The sequence below is a fragment of the Callorhinus ursinus genome, unplaced genomic scaffold (genome assembly GCF_003265705.2).
Source record: "Callorhinus ursinus isolate GAN/ISIS: 27379988/994484 unplaced genomic scaffold, GSC_fseal_2.0 scaffold14, whole genome shotgun sequence".
Taxonomy (NCBI): Eukaryota; Metazoa; Chordata; class Mammalia; order Carnivora; family Otariidae; genus Callorhinus; species Callorhinus ursinus.
Window position 1 is genome coordinate 153,408 of NW_027397076.1, and position 21,060 is coordinate 174,467.

General features: G+C 42.0%; 1 protein-coding gene across 13 annotated transcripts in view; it reads left to right on the forward strand.

The window, feature by feature from the left end:
• RBFOX2 (RNA binding fox-1 homolog 2) overlaps window positions 1–21,060 on the forward strand; it is a 281,421-nt gene that overhangs the window by 93,518 nt on the left and 166,843 nt on the right. The gene's annotated exons all lie outside the window — the stretch shown is intronic.

The window sequence follows — 21,060 nt, forward strand, 5'->3', positions numbered from 1 at the left end:
TCTTGATGTGTCATAATTCTAAGTGCTGGGTTTGTCTCTTAATTCTCTGCCACTTAGCCCCTGCCTGCACAGATTTTTTTGAGTCCTTGCAATAATCTGCAACAAGAAAATTCCATTCTCCTTCCTGGGGGAATTCAGCCTTATGGTTTTAATCAGGGAAGGCTTGCTTGAGAGAGGGAAGTTTCTGCTGCGTTTCTTTGTTAGATGGGGATGATGATTGGAAGAAAGCCCAGGTCCTACTGTGGGTAGAGCAGTACTGCTTCCTATGAGACATCCTCTGGATGCTTTAGGTGAGTGCATAAAATGCCTTCCCTATCCTTCCACTGTTTGAAACCTTGGGCAGATGAGGCTGAAGCCGCGTTAGGTTAGAAGAACAGGTAAAGCTGCCTCAGAGGAATGATGTGGCTTAAGATACCTACCCTCTGAATTTGCCTCTTTGCTGTTTGGGCATATAGATATTTTTCAGGAGATTTGAAAGGGTAGCTCCTAGCACTGTCTTTGAATGCCTATCCAACTTTCCTATAGGGTTGTCCAAAAAGACCCTCACTGTTAGGCTTGTCCAAAGGACATGTGTCATCAGAGTGCTAAACCAGAGTGTTGTGACATAGTTGAATCTCATCAGAGCCCCTGAAGCTGATCTTAATAACTAGGATGGCCCCATCATCAGCGGTCATCTGTTTGAGTACTTGCCCAGTTCTTGTACTTTTGGTGCTGGGTTGGCATCAGACCAGCCCCAGGTGGGGTATGGAGAAAAAGGGGGAGGGAGAGTGGTGTTGATCTCTGTGTTCATCTCCCGGTGGGATCATCACCGTTGGCATTGAAGTTTGTCCCTATGGAAGTTTTTGTTGAAAGATACAGTCATTTACTTCAAATCTAAAGAAAATGTAGAGGATTTTCTTTCTTTCTCTCTTTCTGGTTTGGATCTGCTCTAGAGCTTTTGTAAGCTGTGAAATTTATGCCCTTTGATAGTAGTTCTATATCGTGGCCATATATCAGGAAAAGTACTACTGCCTAGAAATCATCCCCCAGAGGTTCTGACTGGTAGGTCTAAAATCGGGTTTAGTCATTCACATACTTAGAAATCCTTATAGGTGATGCTGTTTGCAGCCGGGGTTGAGAACTGTAGTCCTATGGGCTACTTTAAAAGGAGTGACATTTTCTGTTTCATCCTGTACTTTTCACCTAGGACCTTTAAAACATAAAGGATCATGGTCAGTCTCTATCCAGTCTTGGATACCAGTGCATATGTTTACTTATTTATAAAATTTTGCTTATGTTGGATATAGGCTTATTTTAGATATAGGAAGATAAAACTAATTGAAGTAAAGTATGGGAATAGACGTACTGAATTTAAAAGGATCTGAAAGGTACTGTATAATGCTCTGTTCTTCTGTGGGGATTGCAGATCAATAAGAAACTAAGCAAAAGGAATTAAGAGGAATTTGTTAAAGCACAGTTGCTTGGAACTGCTTTATTTTTCCTTTCTCTTGTGGAAGGGACCCACTTCTGTAACCTGCATCTTCATTACTCATACTGTCTCTGCTGTAGGTCTATGCAGACCCTTTTGCCATAGTTTAAAGCTGCTAATTTACTTTGAGGCACATTCTGATGGTGACAGGTTTATATTAGTTTATTTTCTTGGGCTTTATTTTGTTCTCTGACTGGATCTTTGAATTAGAGATCTTAGAGCAGTGCAAACAGGCAAATATTGAATAGCTGCTTGTTGTATTTGATGAATACAGAATCCAAATGAGTACTGCTAATTAATGCGCCTAACCTTGTGAACTCTCACTTTGTGCGCTGAGGTTTGGGAGGCATTTATCAGTCTGCAGCACTGGTCACTGAGCAGCCTGAGCTGGGCAGAAACTGAACTTGTGATCTTTACGTCTCCCCAGAGTGGTTTGGCTCAGCAAATCCAGGAGCCAGGAGGGCGAGGTGAAGGTGAATTTTAATTGTGTGTATTTATTTGCCCTCATTCTTTTGCTGTTCCTTTCTAAACAGATAGGAACCGTCCCCAGACAGGATTTTTATTAGCATCTCCTCATGATTTTAAAAGAGGCAAAGTTAAAATCCTGGTCCTCCTAGAGCACTGTCATCGTACTTTCCCACCTCATCCTCACAGTCATCTTTTGAAGTAGACAAAACAAACACTTCTTTGGAGAGAGCAGAAAACTGAGGCACACAGAGATAAAGTGGCTTATCCAGGGTAACCATACCAGACAGTAGCTGCATAAGAACTGAAATTTGTCTTCTCTTTGTTGAGGGCCCTTTCCTCTGTCCTGGGGACTGTTCCCTGGGTGGTCGTGTGCGTGCGTGCCTGCTCACTCCCATCCTTCATTTATCGTTTGGCGGCTTCATAGGCCTCATGAAGCTCAGCCACAGATTTAGGAAGCCATGGCCCCTGGTTAAGGATTATTACCCCTGAGTTCCTTAGCACCAAGTAGACCAGCATCTCACTGTTTAGTGACCTTTTTCATGCTGTTATGTAAGCTCCCACCAGCACATTTGAATTAGAAACCTGTGGAGCAAAGGAGGGAAAAAAACACCTGCCACCTTGTAGAGGTTTTGCTTTTTTATGTGCAGTTACCCCAGCCTTCTTTCCCAATCAGTTAGCAAGCTTTATGAGATTACAAGCCATTGCATTCATAGAGCACTCCAAGCACTTCACCGTGCTTGCTAATGGGCTTTCTCTGTGGAAGTGCAGGAGACGAACATTGTCCAGATTTACAGAAGTGAAAACCAGCTGGAAGGCTGAGTGTCTCACCTAAGGCTGTGCAGGAGGTTGGATTGGTGATACAATATAGCGGTTTAGATTCCCAGCTGATTGTTTCTCCATGGTTTATGTATATGCGCAGGTGCTTATTTGAGTGTTAAGGCTGGAATATTTTGTGGGTTTGTAAGATTTTTAAATGAGAGAATGTTTGTGTGTATTAACTCCACAGAGTTTTTAGATGGGAGGGCCTTAGGAGCATCAGTCTGATTAGAAGGGGGCTTAGTTCTGCATAGCAAGCTTACTATTTTTGCCAACATTATTTGTTTAGGATGGCTTTCGGGGGCTTCTGGAGAGTACAGTGGGAATCCCGAGGCCAGCCCCTTGCCATCTCTTGGTGCCATAACTTTATGTCTGCTATATTAGGATGGCCATATAATTCATCATTCTAGTTGGAGCACTTTTGAGAGTGAAAAGCGATGCTCATTTTGGAACAGTCCCAGGCAAACCGAGACGGGTGCGGTGTGTGGTCATCTTAGCTGTAATTCCAGAACTGTAGCGAATGTCCCCTTAACTGATGTGATCAGGAATTGGGATATGGCACAGTGCATTGCCTACCATTTAACCTGGGTGGGAACGAAACATCGCCATTCACATCTGAGACTCTTGGTTGGGTTCAAGTGTTGAGTCAGGTGTAGAGCTGAGAATAATAGTATGTTAAAAAAAACTAATGTTTGTAAAGTACTTTACAGTGTGCTTCCGTGTTTACTGAGTTTTGATCTTCACAATAGCTCTACTAGGTAGGTGGGGCTTTATTATCTCTATAAGAAAACCAATGCAGGGGGCGCCTGGGTGGCTCCGTCAGTTAAGCATCTGACTCTTGATTTCAGCTCAGGTCATGATCTCAGAGTCCTGGGATAGAGCCCACATCAGGCTCCCCACTCAGCAGGGAGTCTGCTTGGGAATTCTCTCCCTTTCCCTCTGCCCCTTCCCCTGCTTATGCACACACTTTCAAATAAATAATAAATAAATAAATCTTAAAAAAATAGAACCAACACAGAGATTTTTAAATGAATTTCCAATGTCACGTAGAGGGGAGGTGGCAGAAATAGGCTTGAACCCTGGATTTTCAGCCTCTAGTGTCTTGTATTTCCCTTTTGTGTTCTTCTGTCAGTGTTCTCTCTTCCTTGAATGGGGATGTTCTCTTGCTAGTGTGACAAGATATTATGGAATCCTTGGGGAATGTAGCAACATGAAAAGGCTTCATATGACCTGGACATCCCTTGAGTAACTTATGTCTGTCAAGTTTTCTTCCTGTCTTGTTTGTTAAAATAGCTTGTGGTTCACAGTTTATCTTTTTGTATTTTATTTATTTATTTATTTATTTAAAAAAGATTTTATTATTTGACAGAGAGAGAGACATAGCAAGAGCAGGAACACAAGCAGGGGGAGTGGGAGAGGGAGAAGCAGGCTTCCTGTGGAGCAGGGAGCCCGATGCCGGGCTCCATCCCAGGACCCTGGGATCATGACCTGAGCTGAAGGCAGACACTTAACGACTGAGCCACCCAGGTGCCCCAATCTTTTTGTATTTTAAATATAAAGAAAAAAAATGTCATAGTGTTAGGCTCTTTATCTTATTTCTAAAATGCTGGTCAGTGGCTCCTTAAAATTTTTTTCCTTTTCCTCAAATTCTGTTGAAAAGCCACTCTATCTACATGTTTGGGTGAAACACGGAAACAGTGAGAATGTCAAAGGAGATGTTCAAGTTGGCAGATGTGACTTTGTTAGAGGTTTTAATTGGGAGTGGCAGCCGTACTTTTAATTGAGAGGATAGGTTAAAAATGACCTAAGAGGGGTGCCTGACTGGCTCAGTCAGTTAAGCATCCAACTCTTGATTGAAGCTCAGGTCTTGATCTCAGGGTCATGAGTTCAAGCCCCGTGTTGGGCTCCACACTAGGCGTGGAGTCTACTTAAAAAAACAAAAACAAAAATAAAAATGACCTAAGGGATTTATTTTTCAAAAGTATTTTCTTTCTTCAGAATTGGAAAAAAAAATTCTTTTTCTAACCAGTTCTTCCTTTTATCCCTGGAAATGGGCTTTATTTTAGTCAAAGTTTTTACAAATTAACTTTCAGGGCTTTTAGTTATTTTGATTGGGAGCCATGGACAATAGCAAATGCATTTTCTGTTGTACTCCTTTGGTTTGGTGCCAAAGAAATGGCAACTTTTCCTCCCTTGGGGAGAGTTAGAATGGAGGACAAGGTAAGAGAGTGTTCAGGTTCTAGCTCAGTGCTTTCAAGCTTAAAAAAGACAACAACCCCTAGTAGGCAATACCTTTAACATCATAACCCAGTACACACACACACACACACACACACACACACACACACGAGTAGAACTTAGAATTAGTCTTCCAAATAGTACTTACCCTTACTGTGTTGTAAGTACTGTATATTTTCCATTCCTTTCCATTCAACAATTGATTGAGCAAAATTGATTTTCTGGACCTACTAATAGATGGCAGTCTGTAGTTTTAAAGAACAAAATTCTAATAATTGTTGTCTTTAAAAATGCAACCTTAAAGAACTCCATATACTTTAGCAGTCGCTTCCCTATTCCACATCCCTCTGCAGCCACTCATCTGCTTTCTGTCTCTGTGGATTTGCCAATTCTGGACATTTCCTATAAATGGAATCACACAATAGCTGGTCTTTTGTGACTGGCTTCTTTTCACTCAGCATAATCTTTTCAAGGCTCATCCGTGTTGTAGCAGGTGTCAGTACTTCATTCCTTTTATTGGTTGAGTAATATGCCATCGTATGGTGCAGGGAGGATTTGTACATGAGCCTACTGCCTATCTCTGTAGCTCCCTGCAGCTCTCTTACTTACAGTTGGCATTTGCCATGTGGGCGTTCTTGAACAAGCTTGACCCCAGCTTCAGTGTGGAATCACTGTCCCTTCCGCCTTCACTATGCACTGCTCTTCACCCAGATGCTCACCTTCTCATTCAGGTCACAAGTACGCAATTTACTCCTCTGAGAAGCCTTTCCTGACTACACCAGTCTGAAGATACCCAGATACATAACCTGATCGTTCAGTTGCGCTTTCTTCAGATCTCATCATCATCATCTGAAATTGTCTAGTGCACGTACTTTATTGTGCATCTCTCCCACTAAAATATGCTCTGTAAGCTGTGACTTTGCTTAGAGCAGAGCTTGACATGTAGGAGGAGATCAATAAATATTTGTTGAAAGAATAAATGAAAATTATGTTGTTTAATGTCAAAGACTTTGAAAGGTTTGAGGCAGGGAAGTGATGTGATTTATTTTCCATTTTTAAAAACAACATTCTGGCTGCTGTGAAGTATTAAATTTTAAGAGGACCAAAAAAAAAAAAAAGACAGCCTTAGTTTATTATTTGCTGTGTTTAATATCAGTTCCACCTAGGACTTATTTGTCAAATGAGAAATTTTACAACCCTCCTCTCCCCCACAGCTGGAAACTGTATTAAAATGCCTGGTTCAGAAGTAAATTGTTTCATACCCCTTCTGTATCTCACAATCTATAATAATTTTCTTACTGGCCCCCTTTTAATTAAAAATACTTCTGCGTTGCTTTAAATTACATACAAAATTCCTTTTTTTTCCTCTCTGCTAGGTTGTATAGAACCCCACTCTCAGCCTTCATGCAAGGAAGATTATAAAATGGTTGCTTCTCCCCAATCTCTGACACCAGGTCACCCATCAGTGGTCAGGTCCTCTGCGATGTTGCCTTACACCCTCTAGTGGATGAGGGGCTGGTAAATGCTGTGGCATCTGGTGTTCTAGCATTTTGCTCAAACCATATAATTAGCTTCAGATTTACTCTTGCATTTTAGATCATTTCCTTCTACAAATAGTTCATAAGCTTTTTCCTTCTGGAAAAGACCATTTCATTTCATCTGCTGCTGTCTGCCATGTGTCTAAATAACATGCCTATTCTGCTATTTCTTGATTTAGCAATTTTAGACACTATATGTTGGCTTCCTAATGTTGGAGATGAGATATTAACAGTTTTCTAGACACTGTCTCCTCCTTGCTAATAAAGCCATTTGGACTCCTGGGTTGCTCAGTCTTGGTTAAGTGTCTGCCTTTGGCTCAGGTCATGATCCCAGGGTCCTGGGATCGAGCCCCGTGTCGGCCTCTCTGCTCGGTGGGGAGCCTGCTTCTCCTTCTCCCTGTGCCTGCCTCTCTGCCTACTTGTGTTCTCTCTCTCTGTCAAATAAATAAATAAAATCTTAAAAAAAAAAGCCATTTAAAAAAATCAGTGTTTATTACTAATTTATGGTTATATAATAATTACATTATTATGACTAAATGTAACTGAATCAAAATGATTATATTCACTTTCTTACATACTTTTTCATTTCCCTTGGAGTTATTAAATATATACATGCATATATTTAGAAAATTACAATAAATAAATTTAGTAATCACTTAAAAAAAGCACTATTGAGATATAATTTCCATACCATAAAAATCATTCAATGTAATTATACTTATTCAGTGATCTTATAAAATTCATAGAGTTGTGCCATCATCATCACAGTTTGGTTTTAGAATATTTCCATAAACACCCCGTGCCCCTTCCCCCAAATTTTCTTGAAATTTTTTGCAGTTCCCACTCTTACCCTAAACAGAAACTGCTGATCTGTTTCCTGACTTTATCTTTTCTGGATATTTCATGTAAATGGGATCCTATGATATGTATGTCGCCTTTCCTGTGTGACTTGTGTCATTTAGCATAATGTTTTTGAGGTTCATCCATGTTGTAGTTAGTATGTATCACTATGTCATTACTCTTTGTTGCCTAATAGTATTTTTTTGTATGGATGTACCCCATTTTGTTAATCCATTTACCAATTGATAATTTGGATTGTTTTCAGTTTGACAATTATGAATAATGCCGTTATGAACATTTGCATAGAAGTCTTTGTGTGGACATATGTTTTAATTCTTCTTGGGCAGATTTCTAGGAGTGGAATTGTTGGGTTTTATGGTAAGCTCGTGTGTAACTTTAAGAAACTACCACACTGTTTTCCAAAGTGGCTTGGTTTTATCCACCTTTTGATTATACAGAGTATGTGTTGGTAGCTCATTGTGGTTTTAATTTGCGTTTCCTAATACTGAAAGATGTAGAGTTGCCTTTTTATTTGCTTATTAGCCATTCATATGTCTTCTTTGTTGAGATACCTGTTTAAGTCTTTTGCCCTGCCCACTTTTTACTTGGTTCGTTTGTCCTCTTATTGAATTGTAAGAGTTCTTTATATATTCTGGATACAAGTTCTTTGTCAGATTTACAGTTTGCAAATTTTTTTTCTCAGTTACGAGATTTTGCAAGACAAATCTGTCCCCTCTCCCAATAAAACAGTACTATATTTTCATCCTTATTTGCTCAATTTGGATAAACTCTGTGTAAGTATCATAGGAAAGAGACTATGGAAACCAGCATTTGACTGTCTTTGTTCAGTACTGGTGATTGCTCCCAGGAAGATTGGTAGGTTTATAGTGGGTTTGTGATTGGCTAACATAGCCTCCAGATCCTTAGTGGCAGGCATTTTTGGGCAAGAAAGCCCTTCGGGTAGTGAAGAGCAGTTACGCTGATTTCTGCTTGTCCTAAGAGGTGTGATATGGTAGAGGGTCAGCCACAGTCGTTGGCTTTTTTTTCTTCTTTAACCAAGGCACTGTAGTTGCCGTAAGGCTGTTTCATAGAAATTCCTCCGGACACACACACATGCACACATCTGCACAAACCACACCCTGGCTTTGGATTTAAATACCAGTGCTGCCATTTCAGGCTGTATGACTTTGGGCAAGTATTTTCCTTCTCTGAGCCTCAGTTTCTTCATCTATAAAATAGGAATAGTATCTACTGTGAAAGGTTGTTATGCAATTAGAGGTAACATACGTAAATTTCCCAGCATAGGATAGGTCATTAAGTTATTTTTCTCATTAATTTTATGGAAAAGAGGCCTTAGGGAAGCTTTATAAGGAAATATTTAGTTTCTGCAGTCTCTGATTTAAGTCTTTTTCCTTTTGATTTACCATGTGAAATGAATTATATCTGTAGATTTGAAATTTCTAATTCAGGAACATAGCTTTACCATATTTCCAAGAATAATATGCTTGTGTGTGGGGAATGAAACCTGTGTAAGTTTATTTACGTAACTCATTATGGGTCTTGGCAGCATCAGTAGAAAGAGGGAGTCAGTTTTGAGACTGTCATGACTTGAACAGAATCTGGCCAAACTGCACCAGACATTCAAGGCTCTCTACAACCATTGTGCTCATTGTTAGTCCCTTCCACATATTTCTTTACTATGCATGACTCCTCAGAGTCCTTCAGATCTCTGTCCTGGATATTTATTTCTTCCTAGTGCCTTTTGTTTGAAATATTTCTCCTGTTCCCAGCAGAACCCTAAGTATCTTTCAGGATCCCTGGCCGTAACTTAACCTGCTGTATGAAACCTTTTCTTACTGCCTCTACTCATTTGAACTCATTTAACACATCATATGCATGAGCATTTCCATAAGTGTCAGATCCAGTGAGTTTGGTAAATTTTATGAAGACCATGAGCAAAATTTAACTTCTTTAAGGCTCAGTGTTCTCATCAGTGAAAGTGAGGAGGACAGTACTTACTTTTGTAAGCATTACATTTCTAAAAATTTCCTAGGTCAAGAGTGACTTATTAGCTCATGTGGTATATCACTGCCTCTACCTTCTGCTTTTCCTGTAGTCTAGAAAGTCTCTTTTCATCTCTGGGCCCAAGTTTTTTCTTTTTCCTTTAAGGACCCTTTTGGCTCTAATGGGTTTGACTTTGTGGTTCTTGGCAGTATCACGCTTCCTTATGGAAACAATGGGAGTTTTTATCACTTAACTTCCTACCTCTGAATTCAGCAGGGCTGTTCTGGATCTGTGGATAGATGAGTGACTCGAGCCAGAAGCACAGAAAGGATGGCTGGCTTTCTTCTCATCGCTCTTCTGTACGCAGTTTCTTTGTCACATCCTGTCTTTTATTCCATGGTTTGACTTCTTCCCCCGGCTTTGCCAGTTTTTACTCCGTTTGGGCTTGCTGTGATTTTAGGTTGTCAGAACAGTTTGTATTCGTCTCTTGACCCAAATCCTTATTATTTTATAAATGGATGGATCATAACTTCACTGGTTGGCTTTCCAGTAGATTGGCCTGATCCTTTGTATATAAGCATTTGATTTGTGCTGTAATGAGAAGCTTAATATGGCCTTCAAAAAGAATTATCTGACTAAAGATTATTAATCACTGGGACTACTTATAAAGGAAAACTATAGAATTTTCTTTATTAGCAGTTTTCAAAATCAGGTAATTCATCTCTTTAGAATTGTTTAGGACGGCCACATAGTAGACATAAGCGGCAGATAGTTATCATCAAACCTGGCTTCCATTTTGTGAGTTACTTTTAAGAAACATGATAGATCTTTTCAACCCTTTGTTCTTCAACAGACAGCCACTGGCAGATGATTTAGAATGAAACCAACTGGTTAAGTGTAAGATAAAGCAAAAGGCCTCATAGTTGGTGGCCAATATAGTTATGCATTTCAGTTATAGATTAAATATTTTTATTTTCTTGATAGCATTAGTGTATGCCATTATACTGAGCTGATTTAGGGTTGATTTAGAAAGGCAGGGGGAATACAACAGATGATTTAAGGTCTTTGTGTTAGAAAATTCGGTGCCACCAGAAAATAATTTCAGTAAGTTCTATTTAATACATTTAAACAAAGGCTCAGCTCTGATCTCACTGGAGTATCACTATTCTGCTTAGCTGTTTTATCTGCTGAAAACTCTTCAGTGGATACTCTGGGACTTCCATGACTTGGCCCAGTCTTTTTCCTTCTATGTCTTGTAAGGTACTGTGTGTTCTAGCCACACTATGGGATGGGGTAGTGTAGCTTTGAAATCAGATATGGATTTTAATTCTAATTTCTTTATTTATGGTATTTTGCATGTTTAAATAATGGCCATCCTTTACCATCATTTAAATCCCACTTCAAATGCTGTCTCCTTCATGAAGTCTTGCCTGCTGAACTCCCAAAGCACAGTATTTCCACTTTGTAATGGCATTTTATCACCGCATATCATCTTATGGTGATCCATACTGTTCTGTGAGAACAAGAACCCTATCATAATTTGTGATATTCTTAAATACTTTGCTCAAAGTAAGTACTCAGTAAGAATTTGGTAAAGGGATAAATTAAAAAGTAAACTTATCTTTAGCCTTCTTGAAATACAGAGACTGCTCTGTTGGGATTTTTTTCCTGTGGAAGATTAAAAAAAAAAAACGAAAAAACTTTGTTCAGGCTTTCACTAGGTTCTTTGCTTTTGCCTTGCCAGAGCTATATAAAAAATTAATACTTAAGAAGGTAGATATCTGATCTTCAGCAAGAGAGTGCCTCTTACAAGTTTAATGGGTTTGGTCAAGTGGATATTAAATGTAAATCTGCCATTTTGTGGAGCCATAGAAGGCTCTTAAACCACTCAATAAACATCCTTATTGAATTAGTAGAACTTTTGAACAAGGGCCTCCTGTGTATCTCCTATTTTTAGGATTTTTCATTGTTCTCAGAGCATCTTCAGCCTCTGCTCTCAGAAGATTTATGGTGTCATGTGGATCATAGAATCATCTAAGCTAAAGATGCTTCTAGCTCCTTAATTTTGTTATTTTGTTATTGTTGTAGGGAGCTCATGCACTAATTTTAGCAGGTGTGTCTTAATTTTAGAGTAGCAAGTGGGGTTCCCAGGAAAAGAGAGCTAACATGTATTGAACAGCGATTAGGTGCCAAGTCCTGTATAAAGCATTTATAGCATGTGTTATTTTATTCCTCCCATTTGCAGGTGAGGAAACCAAGGCTCAAAGAGATTTAAGTCATTGCCCAAAGACTATGTAGCCAATAATTAGTGAAGTTGGGTTTTATTTTTATTTTTATTTTTATTTTTTAGAGATTGGGGGAGAAACATAAGCGAAACTAAAGGCTCCAATGCGGGGCTTGCTCACAACCCTGCAATCATGACCTGAGCTGAAATGAGAGTCAAATACCTAACTGACTAAGCCATCCAGGCACCCCTGAAGTTTTCTTTTTAAAGATTTCATTTATTCATTTGAGAGAGAGAGCGCAAAAGAGAGCACAAGCAGGGGGCGAAAGGGAGAAGCAGGTTCCCACTGAGCAGGGAGCCTGATGCAGAGCTCCATCCCAGGACCCTGGAATCATGACACAAGCTGAAAGCAGACCCCCCCACTGACCAAGCTACCCAGGCACCCCCTAAAGTTTGTTTTTAAATCTAAATTTTGTGTTAAATTTTAAATCTAAATGTGTTAGATTTGAATGTTTATGATATTTCCACTGAGCACATGTCTTTTCCTTATTTAATTTTAATTGTGTGTTCTGGGGTGCCTGGGTGGCTCAGCGGGCTAAGTGTCTGCCTTCAGCTCAGGTCATGATCCCAGGGTCCTGGGATCCAGCCCTGTGTCAGGCTCACTGCTCAGCAGGGAGTCTGCTTCTCCCTCTCCCTCTGTGATCTGTGATCTCTCTCAAATAAATGAATAAAATCTTAAAAAAAAAGTTTGTATGTGTTTTTACATCTTACTTGCATGTTTGATTTTTCTTTAGTCAGTAGCAAATGTTATTTCCTTTCTAGTTCTCCTCCCCAGCCCTACACTGAGGGGGTGATAATTCTATATTATATTTCTAAGTCCTATAGAGTTTACAGATCACTTTCCTGTCCATTTTCATTTGATCTTGGTGAGCCCCAGTGAGGTCTACATGCAGGCGGGGGGTGGGGGGAGGGCAGGGTTTTAATCTCCTTTGGCAGATGAGGAAATTAAGATGTCCGGCTTTGTGAGAGACTTGCCAAAAGTGGTCATAAGTGGCACAGAGAGAAGAGCATAGCTTTTGTTTTGAAGAGGTACGCTGACCTCCAGACTGAACTTTGTAGCAGTACATTCTTTTTCAAATGAAGTACATGGACACAATCTATGAAAAATGTAAGTGGGGTGCTCCTGGTAGAAAAGATTTGTTTGGAGGACTTGGAGCCTCACCCTCTGGGCTTCCTTTTGATCCTGAGGCCCCTCAGCTGATTGAACAAAATTTGCAAACCACTGGGGAATAATCCGAGAACCTTAGCGTCTAGCGTCAAGCATATCTGGGTTTAGAGCTTTAGTTTGTGCCTGATGTTTCACCTCTCTCAGGCTTGGGTCCTCATTTGTAAAATGGGTATGGTTGTGTAGAATTGCTGATAAATATTAACTGAAAACATGCTGGAGCCTAGCACAGTGCCCCCTTGGCATCTCTGGAGGAGAGCTCAGTCTGCCAGGAGGTTGAGGTCGGCCACTCACCCTGTGCAGGGCTCCTGCTAAAGAGCGTGGGGAGCTTGCTCCTGAGGCTGGGCCCCCAATAACTTACAACACAGTACTTTGCACTTGACCGAAGGTTCACACATCACATTTATCAGTCATTGAGAACAGGAGTGGACATTTTTTGCAAAGAATCAGCAAATATTTTGGGCTTTTAGGGCCACACAGCCTCTGTTGCAGCTATTCAGCTCTGTTGCTAGGATCATGACACAAGCTGAAAGCAGACGCTTCCTGTGTGAGCAGCCGTAGATAGCATGGAACTGAATGAATGTGGCTGTGTTCTAATAAAACTTTATTTGAGGGCACTGAATTTCATGTAATTTCTACATGTCATGAAATACCTTTTTTTTTCCCAGCCATTTAAAAAAATGTAAAAACCATCTCAGTTCATGGTCTGAATGCAGGTTGTACAAAAACAAGTGATAAGCTGGATTTGGTCCATGGACCATAGCTTGCTGACTCCTTATTTAGACATTGCTTATTGATAGTGCAGTTTTTAACCCTGTGAAGAATAATTTAATTTAAAAACGAATGCTATTAAAGTAGTAATACTAGAAAAGGCTTAATTTCACAGTAGAAAAAGGTAGGATTTTTTTTTTCTCCATTTCCTTTCAGGAGTTGTTACATGTTCATTAGTTTCTTTACCATCTACAAAGCGGTTAAAATGGAGCTATCCTTGTCTTGGTAATACATGAAAAAGTTTCCAAATAAAGACTGTAAAGTATAGTGGAAAGACCATGCGTCATGAGGGAGTCAGGAAACTTGACTTTTTCGCTAATTTTGACTTTGCATATGTCACTTTAGTTCTTTGGGCCCTTCAGTTTCCTCATAGAAGTAAGGAACTTGGAGACGTTAATATTCGAGATCTTGGCCAACTCTTACATGCTCTTTATTCTACTCTTTGTCCGGAATGGTGCTGTTAAACAATTTTCATCTATAGAAACTCTTAAGTACTTCACCAGTTAGTGTTGTTGCTGTTGTTGTTTTTAATTGTTTCACATTATATTGGGTTTCACATTGTGTTGGGGACTATTTACAGAAGCGGTTTATTTCCGCAGTGCTAGTGCTATAGCCATTTCTAAAGCGAAAGGCAGCCGTGACTGAAGTTCTGCCATCCTGAGATAGCTAACCTGTTTGGAGATAAGCCGCAGAATACAAAGTGAGGGGGACTAGGGAAATCAGAAGAAGAAAACGTCTGTCCTGACTATGTAGGGGCTTAGGAAAATTTCATAACTGGAAGCCTTGTCCTCAAGTCTGAGTCACACTCAAAGGACTTTTGGCTCTCCTGGGGTGGGGGGAGAAAAGGGAGAGAGCAGCGGAGTAAGTGGCTATGTCTGTTTTTGTCAACAGAGGGCACTCAGAGCAAAGCAAGTGCTCTGTGACGTACTGAAGGCTCTGCCCTGCTCCCCAGGCAGGCACGGGGCAATGTGCAGTGGACTCACCATGCCTCTATCTCTTGCAGTTTGATCTGTGCCCACATTCTCAGACATTTGTCCCATGCTGAAGTCAGATATTATATTTTATTATTATTGTTATTTAAAGGAGGCTCCACGCCCAGTATGGAGCCCAGTGTGGGGCTTGAACTCAAGACCCTGAGATCAGGACCTGAGCTGATACTAAGTGTTAGATGCTTAACCGACTGAGCCATCCAGGCTCCCCAGAAAGTTGGATATTTTAAATGTAGTCCTAATAATTCTTATTTGCTTTAACCTTAAATGGAAAACCAGTTCCCTCAATGTCTTGGAGTAAATTCTCTCATGTTGTAAAGTCTGGGCTTTTGGGTGAATGTGCAGTACCAGGTTCTAATTTAATTCAATCTCCAGGGAGCAGATATCATGAAAGAGCACTCAGGATCTGTGTAGCATATTGTAAAGAGACTTTGTTCTTATTACCTGGAGTTGTGGTCCTCAAAGTGTGGTTTTCCAGAGCAGCAGCAGCAGCATCACTTGGGAACTTACTAAAATTTGTGGTCTCCCCCTCCCCCAGACCTATCGAAGCAGAAACTCTGTGGAAGGGGGCCCAGCCTTCTGGTTCAGAATGCTTTCCAGGTGATTCTGATGCACAGTCAAGCTGAGAACCATTGCCTGGGACTTCCTGAAGTCCATGTGGCAAGCACTCTGCAAGGGTGTTCATCTTCATCACTACTTTCCACATGGGAACACCAAACCTAAACAGTTTCATACATATATTAAGTGGTAAATTAGGGATTTGACTCCTAAAGACTCCTGGAGTCTTTTTGACTCCAGAGCCATGCTATATTGTCTGCAAAGAAGATGCTAAGACACATTGTATTACTTAAATTCATTTTTTAAAAAAGATTTTATTTATTTGAGATTGAGAGAGAGACAGAGATCACAAGTGGGCCGGGGGGAAGAGCAGAGGGAGAAGCAGACTCCCTGATGAGCTGGGACCCTGACTTGGGGCTTGATCCCAGGACCCTGAGATCATGACCTGAGCTGAAGGCAGCTGCTTAACCAGCTGAGCCACCCAGGTGCCCCTATTTATTTATTTATTTATTTATTTATTTATTTAAAGATTTTATTTATTTATTTGACAGAGAGAGACACAGTGAGAGAGGGAACACAAGCAGGGGGAGTGGGAGAGGGAGAAGCAGGCTTCCTGCCTAGCAGGGAGCCTGATGCGGGGCTCGATCCCAAGACCCTGGGACTATGACCTGAGCCAAAGGCAGACGCTTAATGACTGAGCCCCCCAGGCGCCCCCATTTAAATTCATTTTAAAAAATCCATAAAATCTTTTTATTGTTTATTTATTTTTTAAAAAGATTTCATTTATTTATTTGACAGAGAGAAAGAGTGCATGCTTGCACAAGCAGGGGGAGCAACAGAGGGAGAGGGAGAAGCAGACTTCCCGCTGAGCAGGGAGCCTGATATGGGGCTTGATCCTAGGACCCTGGGATCATGACCTGAGCTAAAGGCAGACGCTTAACCCACTGAGCCACCCAGGTGCCCCTAAAATCTTTTTCTTAAAAGTAATATACTTTCATCAAGGAAAATTGAGAAAATATAGCAGACCAAAAGAATAAAATAAAAATGGCCTTAATATATTTAACTTTGGGGCACATCAATGGCCTGCTTTTATTGCTGCGTTTTTGACACAGAGGCTGATCTGCTGGATGACAACATGAAAAAACTGGGCATAAGGCTTCTATAAATAACAGTTATTATTTATTGAGTACCTTCTGTGTGCCAGGCATCATATTAATCACTTACATAGAGCTTCCCATTTAGCTTTTATAACAACCGCATGCACTAGATGCATCAGGTAGTGTTTTGCCCATTTTACAGAAGTGGAAACTGAGAGTGGACAGAGTCCTCTAAGTACTTTGGAACCCAGATGTTTCAAAACTCCCAAAACTGTGCTTCCTTAGTATCATTTACTTCCGTTCCTTTTCGTGGTGCTGCAGGTTGTTAGCCACTGCTCGGGGGTGGACGCAATTTTACAATCTCTTTGGGGACATGGAAACTAGATGTAGAATAAACGACACTAAAGTCAAGACAGAGCAGGGGTAGACTTCAAGACCCAAGCAAAGCTGCCATCCTGCCTAGTTATCTCCCCCTGCTTGTGTGAGTGTGCGCCCTTTTTCTCTCTCTCTCTGTCAAATAAATAAATGAAATCTTTTTAAAAAGGGTCAGTGTGAGCAGCAGAGCACGGGATGGAATGGCAAAATGAACAGTTGATCGGAAGGAGCGGGGGCCGGCGTTTGGAAACCAGGGATGGCCAGGGAGTCAGTCTCCCTCATTACATTTCCCTTCCTGAGGAGGTTGTAATTCCTTTGAGGCATTTTAAAACGGCTTTATTGAATATAATTTGATACTATGCAATTCATCCATTTAAAGCATATAATTCAGTGACATTGAGTATGTTCACAGGGTTGTTCAGCCATCACCACAGTCAGTTGTAGAACATTTTCGTCACTCGGAAAAAAACTATGGACCCCAAATCATCATTTCCCAGTTCCTCTATCCCCTTCTCCCCTCATGCCCTCGGCAACCACTAGTCTAGTTTCTGTCTCCACAGATTTGCCTGTTCTGGATATTTCATAGAAAATGGACTCTAATATGTGACCCGTTTGTGTCTGGCTTCTTTGACTTGGCATGTTTTCAGGGTGCCTCCACAGTGTGTACATCAGTACTTCCTTCTTTTCTGTTGTTAAATAATATCCTATTGTGTGCACACACCACGTCTGACTCATGTTTTTATCTTGGGAAGGGAAAGGTAAAGAGAATGGGACAAAAAATAAGAACTCCTCCTCCTATTTGAGAATGGAGGGAATAGGCAGGTTACCATGCAAAACCAGCCTGTCAGGCTGTCTTGAGGAACTGTGACTAAAGGCAGAGGTAAATAGGACTCCTGGCAGCCGCTGCTCCATGAGTCGTTCGCAGCAGAGCAGCTGCTCTTCTCACCTGAACTTGTGCGGCCTTCAGGGAGCTCATTGTGCCACTCCCATGGGTTGGCCAGCACCATCGCTCCCTACAATACCTCCTGTGGAACCAGAGCCGTCTCCGCCGATCTAATCTGGGTACATTTCCCTTGGTCGCTGCAGCTCTGCGTCTCCAGAGAGTTGTCTCTAAAGAGCTGCCAGTTTGTTGAGTGCTGGCAGTTGCAAGATTAGTTCTGCCCACACGATTTGTTCAGTGGAGAGTACACCCGTCGTTCAGGTCCTGATCTTTGGCCAGAAATAGCAACTGCCATTCCTATGTGTCTTTCTCAGCATCATGTTTGGAGGGCTTCTTTTGCAAGCAAACCAGGTGCCGGGTGACTTTACTGTTGTCCCGTTGCTTTCTGTTGGTTTCTTTCCTGGTTTAATATTCAAGGAACAGAGAGTCCTGATAGGACTTCATGGGCCAGGACTGTAAGTCCCAAAACCTTTTAGTTTGTGTTCCAGAACGGTTGTGGCTGGCTTTTTGCTGTGCCTGAACGTTCAGTCTAGTTGAGAGAGTAAAATGTAATTGCTTGTCTTAATATCCCGGCTCTTCTGTGGTCCATCTGCCGTGATACTGGAACACGAATTCAGGGGAGGGAGCATGGGCTTAGCCCTCAGGTCCCCTTGAATGCCAGGACTGGAAGTGGTTACCTCACCCTTGTTCTGCTGAGGGGGAAACCGAGTCTCAGAGAAGTTAGTTGACTACCCAAGGCTGTAGTCTTAGTTCTTAGAGCTCTGGCTGGTGGGTCTGTGATACAGAGCCTTCGTTCTCAGGTCAGTCCCTTTTCCCCAGTGCAGTGCTGTTTCCTGAGGGACATGTGCTGTCATGACTAAGGAGTGGCCCAGCCCTGCTCCAGTCCCTCCACAGTACAGGTTTTAAGGTGTGTGTGAGACAGCTTGACAGATTGGAATTGTGAAGATGAAAATTTGTGGGGCTTTTTTTTTTTTTTTTTTTTTAAAGATTTTATCCATTTGACAGAGAGAGAGACACACAGTGAGAGAGGGAACACAAGCAGGGGGAGTGGGAGAGGGAGAAGCAGGCTTCCTGCTGAGCAGGGAGCCCGATGCGGGGCTCGATCCCAGGACCCTGGGATCATGACCTGAGCTGAAGGCAGATGGCCAACGACTAAGCTACCCAGGTGCCCCGAGGATGAAAATTTGTTAAGTGAGAAAGAGCAAGAACACTGGTTTGTGAGTTTGGGTGCCACTGGCTGGTAGAATGCAGCCCCTTCTGGCCTTCCCCAGTGACGGTTTTTGGTGAAAATTCATGTTTTTGATTATATGATTGTCATTCTTTGAGAACCCCATGTCTGTTTGCTAAAAAATATATGTGCTGCTGCACCAGCCCAACAAGCAGTAATCTTGTAGCGCCTGTCTGAAAATGTTTGCTCATGACTGCCAACTCCATGCATGGTGTCATTTCTTCCCAGTGTAACGAGAAGAGAAAAGACGAAGATTCCTCTCCCCTAGTACGTGGCCCCAACTGTCCCTCCCCTCGCTCTTGGTTGGCGTGTAGAGCTCCAGAATGCACCTCGTGTTCCAGTAGCCCCCTGGCCCCGTGACCCTGATAGATTTCTTCAGCATGACCGTAACTGCTGGGGTCAGCCTTAAAAGCAGCCCCTTTCCAATGGAACACAAACCGGCGGTACCTTTCTCCCTCCCCACCACGTCCTGTCTGTCCTGGCCTCCCTCACCAGCCTGCACTGCTTCGCAGGGAGAGGGTGTGTCCTTCACTCTTTGCCCAGCACCCAGCACATTGCACAGTAGATAGTCGTTAAATAATCTTTGGCATTTTCATGCTGTTTACCAGTTTCTGGTGGGAGGGGTAAGGTGCAGGGATGCTAATACAGTTGTCAGCTGGCGGTGTTATTTCTTCATAGAAGTTGCTTTATAGTCTTCACGAATAATTTACAGTGACAGCTACTATTTATTGAATGCTGACGGTGCATCAAATACTGTGCATAGTGCACACTCCCCCTCAGTTCCCCGCTATTCTTAGCAACCTTCCCTGTGAGGTAGGTGGTGGAAGCCCTATCTGACAGATGAAGAAAGTGAGCTTTGGAGAAGTTTAGGTCACAGAGCTAGAAAGTAGTGGAACAGGTATTTGAACCGGGGCCTGCCTGACACTGGAGCCTGTGTTTTTAATAACCATGTGGCGTCTCCTTAAGTAGTTAATTTGCTGAGCATTCCTGTAAAAGAGAGCTGAGTCACTTATGTTCCCTGAGACTTATAAATGAGACATCTGTGCTAGCATAGGGCATTCGTAGCATAGTTTGGATTAAATTTGGCTTTGGGATTGTAGAGCAGAAACAAAGGGGAGACATAAAGAGCCTCTGCCACTTCCTGAAGCTGATTTGCTTTGGCTCCGTGATGAGGAGTCTTCGCTCTTTGAGTCCAGAGTGGGTCAGGTCATTCCTAGTCTACACCGTTCCTGAGGGATGTGTCTGCCTGGCCATTCCGAATTGTTTCAGGTGGGCCTTGCCCTGGTTCCGGGGACTGCACTGAGGCAGGCTCATGTTGGTCCCAGGGCTGAGTTGTTTCTTCAAGGGTCTCCCGTTTCCATCCTTTAGTAGGAGACCTCTTTGATTTTATTTTGATCCACCCTCTCGCCCCCCTTTTCAGTTACTGGGAGTTTAGAATTGAGTTGTTGAGTTGTGGCTGTAGATAAGAACACAGGGAATGCAGTTTTTGGTGGCTCTTCAGTGACCAGTCCTGTGGAGTCCCCATAGTGTCTTGCGGATAGGGATTGGCTCTTTAATTCTCTGCTCTGAAATATTTTGTGTATACCCTTGAAATGGGAGAGAAATTTCTGAGGAAACAAGAGGTGTCGGGGTCATAAGATTTTGAGGAGACAGGCCCTTCCTGCGCTCTCCCCTGGGGGGAAAGAATGTAGCCAGGATTGAAGGGCATTGCCTCAACCAATTCAGTTAAGTGGCCCAGTCCTGGATTAATAACTTGGGCCGATTTCCCAATGGATTTGGCAAGGTATTGGGTTTCTCTCTCCCCAAACCCTCCCTTCTCTCTGCTCTGCACATGTGTGCTAACATCATTATAGAGAGGTTGCATCTTGCAATAAGATATTCTTTTTAAAAAGGAGGGGCCTCCTCAAGAGGATGGAGAGAAATTCAGGGAGAGGGAATGTGATTATGTACTCTTGTCATATTTTCGGAATGGCAGACTTTGAGAAAAATAGTACCGTGGAGGCCAGCAGGCTGCTTCCCTGCTGTAAGGGCAAGGGGACAGGCAGGATGGTGGCAGTGTTGATTTCAAGCACCTAGAGCAGGAGCGCTCCTTACTCATTTTGTGCTAGAGCAGTATTAAAACTGCCCTTTTGCATTTGCTCGCTCCTCCAGATTGTATTACTAAGAATCTGGTCATTAAAGAACAAGCGCTTTGTTGTTCATGAAGGTCAGAGGTTATAGTCTTCTGAGTTTGGTGGTCAAGTGTTCAGAAATATTTTACAGATTTAGTTGAAAACCTGAG